The following is an 11,401-nucleotide window of genomic DNA, read 5'->3' as shown; positions in this document are numbered from 1 at the left end:
TTTAATTGGTGGCAACTAAACTTGTCACAAATATTTTATTCTCCATATGACTGACTAGATTTGACGAGATTGTATGACTGTGTCCGTATTTTTCGTTGCAAGTTTATTTATGTCAAATGTTATATTATATTATATTATGAGAATATTCCATTTTCTAGTCATGTATATCTTAAGTTTTATTACGAACCAAAAGTCGTAACCAATTGCTTCCAGTTTCTTGCCTTAACCGAAATTCTTCACAACTTTATAACTCTTGTCATATCTTACCATATCTTATCATATCTCTTTAAAAATCTACCCTAACCACTTGTATATCTTATGGTAATTATTAAAAAAAAAAGGGAAAACTTACCTACTTCCACACGCCACCTCCACTTTCCTATTTCCCTTAAAACTCTCTTACCATAATTGATTTACTAACCTCCTACCGTCACAATCACACACAAAAACCAAAGATTTACCTTTAGACTTTTCTACACACTCAACCTCCAAAATCCAACAATCATCATGACTCCTCCCTCAACTCGCTTCCACTCGCTCTCAACTCGGTCCACAACTCGGACCGGGTCCTCCAAACCATCATGCAACAAAACCTATATCCCTCTCAAAACTCCCTCACCTTCATCAAACCAAAAACCAACTAACCCCGATCATAACCGGGTTGATCTTAACTTAGAAGGGAAAAGACGAAAGTTAAATAAAGGGAAAAAGAAGGCTGTAGGGTTTGAAGATTCGGTGGAAGAGACCGAGGTTGTAGCTACTCAAGAAGGTCATCAAAGGACAATGTTTCGAGAGTACATGCCGAATGCAACATCAATGGGGCTTGATAAGCTTCGACTCACCACGGATGAAAGAATCCGTGTCAACTATGTTATGCGGTACGGTATTCATGGTGGTCGTTTCTACTCCGACAAATGGTATGGAAAAATCGAAGCTTTGCAATTTTTTAAGGATTTCTTGAATTTTCAAGAATGGAAGAAAGTTTGTTCTTTTGTTGGTCCGGTCTATCCTATTGAGGTAATCCAATTTTACTCTTCCGTCTTCGTCAAAAATAACGTGTTGCATGCGGTGGTGAATGATTCCGAAGTCAAAATCTCCCTTGGCGATTTTTGTACTCTGTTTTCGGTCCCTGATTATGGGATCGAAATAAATCCGAGTGCGGAGTGGGGAGATGTGACGGAGGAAGAAAAGCTTAAAATTAAGAAGTCGTTTGATGTTGATGCTACGGGGTCTAGTAACATGCTTGCGGGGTCGTTTACCCCAAAATTGAAATTCTTTCTTAATTTCCTTTGGAACACGGTTGTTCCAAGGAGGGGTGGTCGTGATAAATTGTCGAGTTATGAGATGGTGTTGATGTCTAAGTTGCTTGAAGGGTCCAAAGTTAGTCTTCCTCGTCTTGTGTTACATAAAATCGTTCAAACAAGTATTTGTGTCACTGAGGAAAAATTTTATACTACTTTGGATTTGCCGTATGGAATGTGGGTCTCTCGGCTTTTGGAACAAAAAGGGGTGATTGGGATTTCTAGCTATGGTGTAAAGGTGAAAGATGAGATGTGTGACACTCATATTAAATTGATGAAGATGGGTGCCATTGGACCCGATTTGGTGTTTTTGGCAAAAGGGAATGTGGTGGAGAAATCGTCGGATGTGGTCTCGGTTGTTGAACAAAAATTGGAATCATTTATGGCAAGTATTTGTGAGAAAATGGATGCACAAAATAAGATGGTTGTGGAGTTGGTCTCGGGTTTGGGACAAGACAAGAATGGGGCTTCGGGTTCGAAGGGTTCGGATCTTGGTGAAGTCTTGTCTTATTGGCATGGGTTAGAAGCTCGGATTGATGCTATGGCTAAGGATGCGGCTAGGGCGGCCAAAGAGTGTGTTCGTCATTCTAGTTCATTGGCTAACTTAGCTAGTCAAGGTGGGGCATTATGGCGTGAAGAGAAGGCTATGCATGAGGATATGCGGGTTGTTTACGAGGCTACCCAAGCCTTGCCATTGAAAGTGCTTAATTTTGAGCGGTGTCTCACGACACAAGCTAACCATGTCCGTTCATACTTTGATCGTCTTGACTCTCTTGAGTTTAGGACCCGTCCCGGTTATGTGAACACCAATGTCGTGAAACGTGACTACCCTTAAACCCGTCCTCATCTTTTCCTTGCCTTTCTTTTGTTAGACTTTATATTTTGAATAATTGTCTAATTCGGCCCATTTTGGCTTGCTTTTCATTCGGCTCATATGGCTTAAAAACTTGTTTCTTATTCGGCCCAATTGGCAATTAGACTAGCTTGGTTTGTAGTACACTTATTTTCAATATGGCATGCTTATGTAGATTATTTTCTCGTTTTATAATCTTTCTTTACATGTTTAATATTTGTCTCGACTTATATTATTCTAGTTATTTTATGTCTTTTCTCGTCTTTTCGATGATGTCAAGAGGGGGAAGAAAATTCTTGTGACTTAAGTATTTGCCTAAGCTTGCTCCTTGCCGGAACCTTTAATCTCTTAAGGTCCTTAAATGCTATACTTTGTATATAAGTGATTGTTCTTGCGTTCAACTGTCTATGACTTTTATAGTATTATGTTGAGGGGGAACTTACACTTAGTCACAAATCTTAAGAGACTTGTCATCATCAAAAAGGGGGAATTTGTTGGAACATATAGATATATGATTAAGTTTTGATAATGACAAGTGTGTGCCTCGTTTTATATAAACTCTTGCTCGTAATCGTTTGTTTAGTCTTTGTTAGATTAACTTAGGTTTACAAGTTAGCAAGTAATGTTATAGCATTCTTAGCTATAACATTGAAGATTTGTGAGGCATCATTCAAGTAATGTTATAGCAGCTTGAGCTATAACATTGAAGATTCTTAAAGCGTCATAGCAACTGTAACAAGTTTCAAGTATGATGATCACTCAAGCAAAAGGCTAGATCAAGTCTTTAACAAAGCTCAAGATGAAGAGCTTTTGGTCAAGATAAAGAGAAGATCCTATCACTGAAGATCTCCAGTAAGATTAGTTAGTATAGGTCTTCATCTGATGACGGTATCTTAAGATAAGAATATTGGGAAGGTAAAGTTATAGCTATTTCACCTATAACTTTACTTACCAAACTTAAAGTTATAGCTGTTTCTACTATAACTTTAGGTATCATTTTAATAGCACGATTTTAATAGTTTTAAAATCATTTTTCAAAGGATAAAATTCTTTTAAACATATTTCGAAATCATGTGTATCTATAGTAGAGTTAATCTATGGGTTGTTATAATAGATAACTTGCATATCTCTATTGGTTAGTAAAACGACTTATGGGTCGTCATGCTACCTAGGGTTTGCTAGTCTATTTAACCTAACTCCAATCCAAGAAGAGAGATATTTATCCAAGATGAGCACGGGCCTAGGGTTTCGGCCGTGAGCTGTAAACCGTTGGGGCGTGTGAGTTGTTGTGCATAAGTAATCTATCTAATCAAATCTAGTTTATATTTATATAAGATATTTTCCTATCTTAATAATATATGATTTTATTTGTTTACTTATCTAAACATCTTAAAGATATAGTTTTAGAAAACAAATAAGATTCACTTTTATCTTATTTACCTAAACTATAATATCTTGGATTAAATTAGGAAAGAGATAAGGAATTATCTCTTGTAAATCTTGCCGCCTATCTCACGGTATCCTAGGGTTTCGTGCAAACCCTAGTTCTCTCTTCTATTATAAATACACTTGATCATTCCTTATTTAAGTAAGCTTTTCGAAATACAACAATCCTTGCAAAACATATTTGAGTTTAATTCTTAATTGTCTTATTGTTTTGTTTTTGAAAATATTGCGAAAAGTCGTGCTCTTTAAATTGTTTATCTTTCTTAAGGTTACGTCATAAGATAATAGTACTTCATATTGTTTCTTACTCGTTCAGTTATGTGAACACTTAGAAGAACAATCAAGTGCTTTCTTAGTAACTTAAGATAGTCAAAATCGAATATCTAGTGATATTCAAATCGAGTTATAGTTAGAGTTAACTATACGAGTTGGGTTGATAATTTTGTAATCCGGAGTAAGGTACTAAAATTATTAATCGAGAATAGTAGACGTAGGCTTCGACGTGTGAAGCTGAACCACTTCAAATATCGTGTGTCCTTGCAATTTTCATTTCAGTCATTTCATTACGTTCATAATCATTTAGTTAATTAGTTAAAGTTTAATCAATAACCTTTAAGTAATTAATTACCTTGATATAAAATAAAAAGTAGGCATAATTTTTTAAATACTAAATTCACCCCCCCTCTCGAGTATTTCGGGTGTGATAGACTCTTCACATCATATATTATATTAACGCTGAAATCGGATCTGTAATTCATACGAGTGTCAACATTGTTAAGTGTCATAATCATGAGAAATTGACATATTTAAAATTTCATTTAGAACTAATTGTAGTCATGTTATTATCATATATTATAGGAAAACTCATATCTGTTAGTCATACGAGTGTCAAGCTAAGTGTTATAAGCACGAGAAATTGACATATTTAAAGTTTGAGTTAGTACTAATCGTCGTCATATTTAAAATTTAATATTAACATACTTACGTTTTAAATCAAGATTATTTTTTAAACTACCAATCTTTCCTTACAAATCAATGAGTCATTGTCAAAATTGCATATCATAAACTACTACAACGAGTAAGTTTGCTACTAATCACAAATTTTGATTCCATAAAATATATCAGATCACGAGTATAGATAATATAGCGTTATAAAAAAATCAATTTAGATACTTAATATTATTTTCAATTTGAATAAGTTGGAGTGACTTAGAAAAATTTCTAACAACTAATGCATAACATTATGACATTGAAAGGTAATGAATAAATAAGGTGTAAGGAACAAAAGTACTTTATCCATTTTAATTTTATTGCTCAATTTCTCATTTTAAATTCCAAATTGTTGAGAGGCAAGTGGTAACATGACTCCATAAACAAAAGACATAAAAAAGTTATTATTTGGCGACTTGAAAGGCGAATGAATGGACAGTGTTGATGGTGGAATGTCGTGATAGGGGTGGGGTCACGATAGGTAGGAAATGATGGGGCAAGAAGTCAAATAAGGTTACGAGAAGGGTTAGGGGTCACGCATGAGGTGGGGTTGGAATGGTGGTTATGCTCGAGGTATCGGGATGGGGAGGCAAGAGGAAGAGGGTATTTGGAGGACGTAGGATATGGATTGCAAGGCGGTGAATAGTTGTGGGGGAAGGGAGGCGGCTGAGATAGGGATTGAGAGGGACGTCGTGATCTAAGGTGCGGTCACCACTGCGGCGGAGGGTCTGCTGGTGGGTCTCGAGGTAGTCGGTAAGTGATGCAGAACCCTACTTCCAAAAGTCCGATGGTGGGTGGGAGAAGAAACGACGGAAAATGTAGAGAATTTAGAGAAAAACAAACAAAAGGGGTATTATGATAGAAAGTGTACAACAATGAGTTAAAATTAAATGTATACTGCGTAAATAAACAAGATATGAAATATCCAATAATTTTATATTTACTATTCAAATTTCATCTTTCATAAGTTAACAAATCGAGGAAAAAAAAGCAAAGTATTTCGAATAAAATTAAGCAACATAATTTATCAAAAGTTTACGGGTAGACCATTTTCTAAAATTTATTAATTCACGAAATCCCAAAAAAATGCGTAAGTTTTTACTTTTAATAATAATTTCCATTACCACCCGTGTAGTGCACGGGTTCAAAAACTAGTTAAACTTAATTTAGCATTGTCCACATATCATTACATCCTAATATCCTATGCTGCTACTATATAACTCTATACTCCCACCATTTCACTATTATCCTCCCATTTGATTCGTTTCGGATAAAGATACCCTGAATGCTAAATGCGATTATACACGAGACTAATAAAGGGTCACTATGCTAAATCGGTCCGACGGGTTGTATTTGTATGGACTTGAAGTCCTTGTGATATTCCAGCTCTCTTAGCTAGCACCTGAAACAAGGAACAAACCTAATCTCGGGAGTTCCGAGGAAAGTCCCTCTGGTTCCTAAGTTACTCTTTAAACACACTTGGTTCGACCAAATTCCTCATGAGGAGTTACCTTGGGCCGAGCGATTGTAGTGAGAGAACGTACTACGCTTAGGTAGTGGGAGATTAAATACCTTACACGGTGAGCAGTGTTCTTTATTTGAAGGGAATGTCTGTATGGACCGAAGGTGTCCACGTGGACTTGTCAGTTTTGTTGACTCGGCTCATAGCTTGAACTTCAAGTGGTGGCTTTAGCAAAGCGCCATGAGCTCGGCTCGACACAGACACGATCCTCGAAGGGCCTTGGCGTCGAGCATATGTTTGTATTATAGGTGGCGTATTATGCTTTTGAGCTTAATAGAGAAGAAATGATCTACACTTAGACTTGGGCTTAATAGTGGTGAAGTGATCCACATTTGGACCTGATTTGTATGCCTCATCAATTGGTCCAACATAAGGTAGCAGACATCATGGGATGTTCTTCGGTTCTCTTCTAGCACGCAATCTCAGGTAAAATCCGTCCACGAATAAGCAACTACGTTAAATTATAATAATAAAATTTATTTTTAATTAAAGAATAATAAGTAAATTTATTAATATGATTTTGAATTGTTAATGTAGTGCGACTGTTTCTCTGGGAAACTGAATTGAGACTCTGTTTCTTGAGGGGTTCACACTAAGAGTCACATGGACTAATGAACAATTATAATTGTTTAACACAACGAGTTATGCTTCAGAATATTGTGTTCTTTACAGTATCATAGGCTGCAGTATGACTGGTAATTACTCTCTGTGCATTAGTATCACATGTTATGCTTCAAAATATCACATTGAGTCCTTTACAGTATCATAGACTGCAGTACATGACTTGTAACCAGTTTCTGTGCATTAGTATCATAGGCTGCAGTATGACTGGTAATTACTCTCTGTGCATTAGTATCACATGTTATGCTTCAGAATATCACATTGTGTTCTTTACAGTATCATAGGCTGCAGTATGACTGGTAATTACTCTCTGTGCATTAGTATCACATGTTATGCTTCAGAATATCACATTGAGTCCTTTACAGTATCATAGACTGCAGTACATGACTTGTAATCAGTCTTCTTAGGATGAGTGAAATGACTGCAAAATAATAGAGAGCTAGTGAATTGAAAAGCTAAGAGCCCGGGTTAGAATAAAAACACATAAAGACGGAGAAATAGTATACTGACGCATAAATTTGAGCGATAAACAACCCAATTGCACCAAAATAAAATAACTGGCAAGCGGTAACTTCATGCGCCATAGAGAATGAGTGAAAGAACAGAAACTGGAAAACCAAAATAAGATAATCAGATAAACTAAATCATAAATAAAAGCAACAAAATTGAAATAACAAATCCAAGATTAATCAATTATATTTATTACTAGGTTTAAACCCGTGAAATTCACGGGTCTGCTTTGAATTTTTAAGATTCTATATTTGTAATTAAAATGTGTATTATCCTTATGACGATGATGATAATATTCTTAGGATGATGATAATATTAACTTATGATGAGAATTTTATTCGTACACAACTCATTTATCTATAATGTTGTAATTCGTTTAGTTTATATATTAATTTTATGATAATAAAGTTGAACTACGTTCTTTATTATGTGTCCGGTTCTCCAATTTTTCATTTTATGATCATATCGTTAGTAGGTTGCTTACAAAGAAACTATCTCAGTATGTGACCATCTTACACGATGCAGAGTAATTATTACTGGTTAGAGACTAAATTTATATTTTTCTTATTTGGTGTTTATAAAAGATTTGTACAGTGAAAAAGAAGTGGCATATTTTAAACTTTATGGTCCATAAATCATAAAGGCTTCCTTAAATTTTACCCCTTTTAATTTTCTGATTAATAAAACAACTGGCAAGCGGTAACTTCATGCGCCATAGAGAATGAGTGAAAGAACTGATAGGTTTATCGCGTACCTATGCAAAGATAATTTCCCTAGACACAATTTAATGTAGTAATAGGGGTCGAACACAAGGAAACGGGAATTACGTCGTGAATTGCTATGAGTAGATTTTTATCAAGATCGATTACGATTTGGGTTTGGTTTGTTTGGTTGATGATTAATAAAAATACAATGTAAATAATATGATAAAAGATAGTCTAAAGGGTTCGGGTCACTCATGCAAAGATAAACATATGAACATGATAAACTTGATACTAATAATTTTGTCAATTGCTTAGGCTTAAAGATACCCACCTTACGGCATTAGTATCAACCATAGACCGGGTCCTAGAAAAACTCTCGTCCATGACTAGGTCGTCCTACCACACATGCTTAGTCTAATTCAATTCCGTGCCTCTCGACTTTAGAACGAATGAACAAATTTAATCTACAACTACGGCCGATAATCAAAGATTAAGCGTAACAAAGCAAACATGTGATGGAAACAATTGAACAATATTATTATGAACTTATTTAATCATGTTATATATTTGATTTTGCATGGCTCCCCTAGCCTTTAGACTAGGAAATTTAGCTACTCATACTCAAATGTAAATTGCAAACTAGATTATAAGAAATATTAAGCATGGTTATATGATTTATATTAATTAGATGATATAACATATGGAAAGAACAATGCTAATGTAAAATGAGATACTTGATTATAATAACTATGTGATAACTAAAACAATAATGTAAATTGTAAACTTGGAATTAGGAATACCTTATAAAGGAGAACTTATATAGAAGAACAATTAACCAAAAGCTTGAATATCAAATGCTTGAACAATAGTTTGTAGTACAAAATGTTGAAAGATTAACTATGGAATGCTTAACAACTTATAAATTGAAATGAAAACTAATGAGAGAAAATATAATGCTTGAGGCTTATTGTAAGTAAACTTGAACGTAAAATTGGATATCTAAAACCTAGGTATACCTCTCCTATTTATAGGAGAGGAGAAGGAAACGCAAGAAACCAAAGGGCATGCAACCCCGATCGGGGCCGCCAACCCCGATCGGGGTCGTGTGTTTCTCGGTTATTTGACTTAATTCCTCTCTTAATTCCTTGGAGAATCCTATGTGGGTGATTAAATGTGCGATTAATCACCCGGTTAATGCTTTCATTTGGCATCTTAAGATCTTTTGGAATCCCATGCTTTCCCCTTGACTTTTGACTTGCAATTTGGGCTTGACTTGGATGTTTGATCTCATTTGTATTTTGCTAATTGATCCAACAAATTCTCATGCAAAAATCCATGCAACTTGAGGCAAAAAGTCCATGCAACATCCAATCCTTAGTCCATTTGGTCTTCTTTCCTCTTAGCTTGCAATTTCTAGTGCTTTGTAGTTATTTTAGCTCCAAAAAGCTTATTCCCTACAAAATATGTCAAAGTATCCAAAACAACTAGAAATGCAAATATTAGCTATAAAACACTTAAGATAAGTGCTAAAGACATGTAAAATCAAGATAATATAGGGGGTTAAAATGTATAAAATATGCACTTATCAAACTCCCCCAAGCTAAATCCTTGCTTGTCCTCAAGCAAGAGACCAAATCCCATCTATTGCATCATCCAAACAAGCTAAGCATGATGATTTAAAAACCTGAAACAACATGGGCAAGGAATAAAGCAAGACATGGATGAGATTTACATGACGGCGTAGCATAGAAAACTTTGAATGAACCTTTAAGCTCTTGCATGATCTTTCGACTTATGGACTCTTACGGTGCACTCAAACTCTTTTTTTTTTTATGTGGAAGGACAATTTTTGTGAATGATCACTCAACTATCCTCAACTTATAACAATGTGCCCGCAATCTAATATGGTAAACATGTCAAAACTAGCAAGCAAAGACAATCAATTGTAAGCATGATAAAGAAGCCAAATGGGTAGGAAGAAGGCAAATAAACATGGGTGAAAAAGGGGAACAAAAGAGTTATGGTAATGTGGAGCTAAGTTAAGCTAGCAACTACTAAAATGCAAGGATGCTCAATCCCAATTCTAACCCAATTTTGCAATTCAAACCGTAAGAAAATTCTCCAAAATAATATAAATAATGCTTGAGAATTTCTCATATCTTTTCTTCTTCTTCTTTTTCTTTTTTTTTGCTTACTTCTTTTATTTTCATGCTTTTTCTCATTCATTCATTTTTTTTCTTTCTTCATTTTTTCATTTTCCAATTTTTCCAATTCTTTTTTTTCCTATTTTTTTTGAGCATTAAGACCAAACTCACATGACTTCAAACAACAAAACATATCCCAATGAGCACCCAAACACTATCCAACTAAGCTACTAGCTCAACAAGGGTAGGCAATTTCAATGATGTAGCTAAAGATAAATTTTGTGAAGGGATCAAAAAGGCTAAAATATCATGTGAATGGCTCCAAAATGCTAAAACAAATGAATGCGTGCTTACCAAAAAATGACATGAAGACTATACTTGTGCGTTTTGATGTAACACACATTATAAGGAGACACCTACACTCACCTAGGTGAGACCAAATAAAGATGAAATGGCCTTAAAGGAGGTTCTACCTTACCAATTTTGTAGCTTGCCAAAAGTCAAGATCAAGCCTATTCGGTTCATTCTCCATCTCCCACCTACTATGTCAAGACATCCCCATGTAGCTAATATCCCATAATTAAAGAATAAATCATTAGCAACAAGCTATTATTAGGATAAGCAAAGAGGAAAGTAGGCAACAAGCAAGCACAAAACAAAATTTCTCTCAAAAATTTTCAAATTTTCTACACTACATGCAAACTACACTATATGCAAATGCAATCCCTCCCAAGCTAAACATCACATTGTCCTCAATGTGCCAACTATCCAAATCACCCAATCAAACCATAAAAATGGCTCAAAGCACAAAACAAGAAGGACTAGAGGTTATGTTTAATGGGTTGCAAGATCTAAACTAATATGCAAAGCAATTAAAAACTTACTCAACTTGCTAGCCCCCCTCCCCCCCCAAGCTAGCATGAATTCGGGGGATTTCTTCATCAATCAACTAAGAAAAGGGCCAAAAATTGAACCCCTTCCTCCCTGTCTTCTTCTTCTTGCCACTACCACTTGATTCTCCTTGTTGGCCACTTCCACTTGAGTCATCCCCTTGAAGAGGAGTGACATACTCACCAATATCTTGGCCACTACCAAGACCATCACCATAACTACTAATCCCACCATATCCACCATAGCCACCATATCCTCCATATCCACCATAGCCTCCTTGCAATGCCTCAACCCCATAATCCGAACCACAAAAATCCGGGCCGGGTTCATATTGAGCAAATGTATCTGCATCATTGTTAGGAGGGGGAGGGGGAATAGGAGATGGAGGAAATCCACCCGGAGGATAAGTATAGAATAAA

The sequence above is a fragment of the Silene latifolia genome, chromosome 9, assembly GCF_048544455.1.
Source record: "Silene latifolia isolate original U9 population chromosome 9, ASM4854445v1, whole genome shotgun sequence".
Lineage (NCBI taxonomy): Eukaryota > Viridiplantae > Streptophyta > Magnoliopsida > Caryophyllales > Caryophyllaceae > Silene > Silene latifolia.
This window is presented reverse-complemented; position numbering follows the sequence as displayed.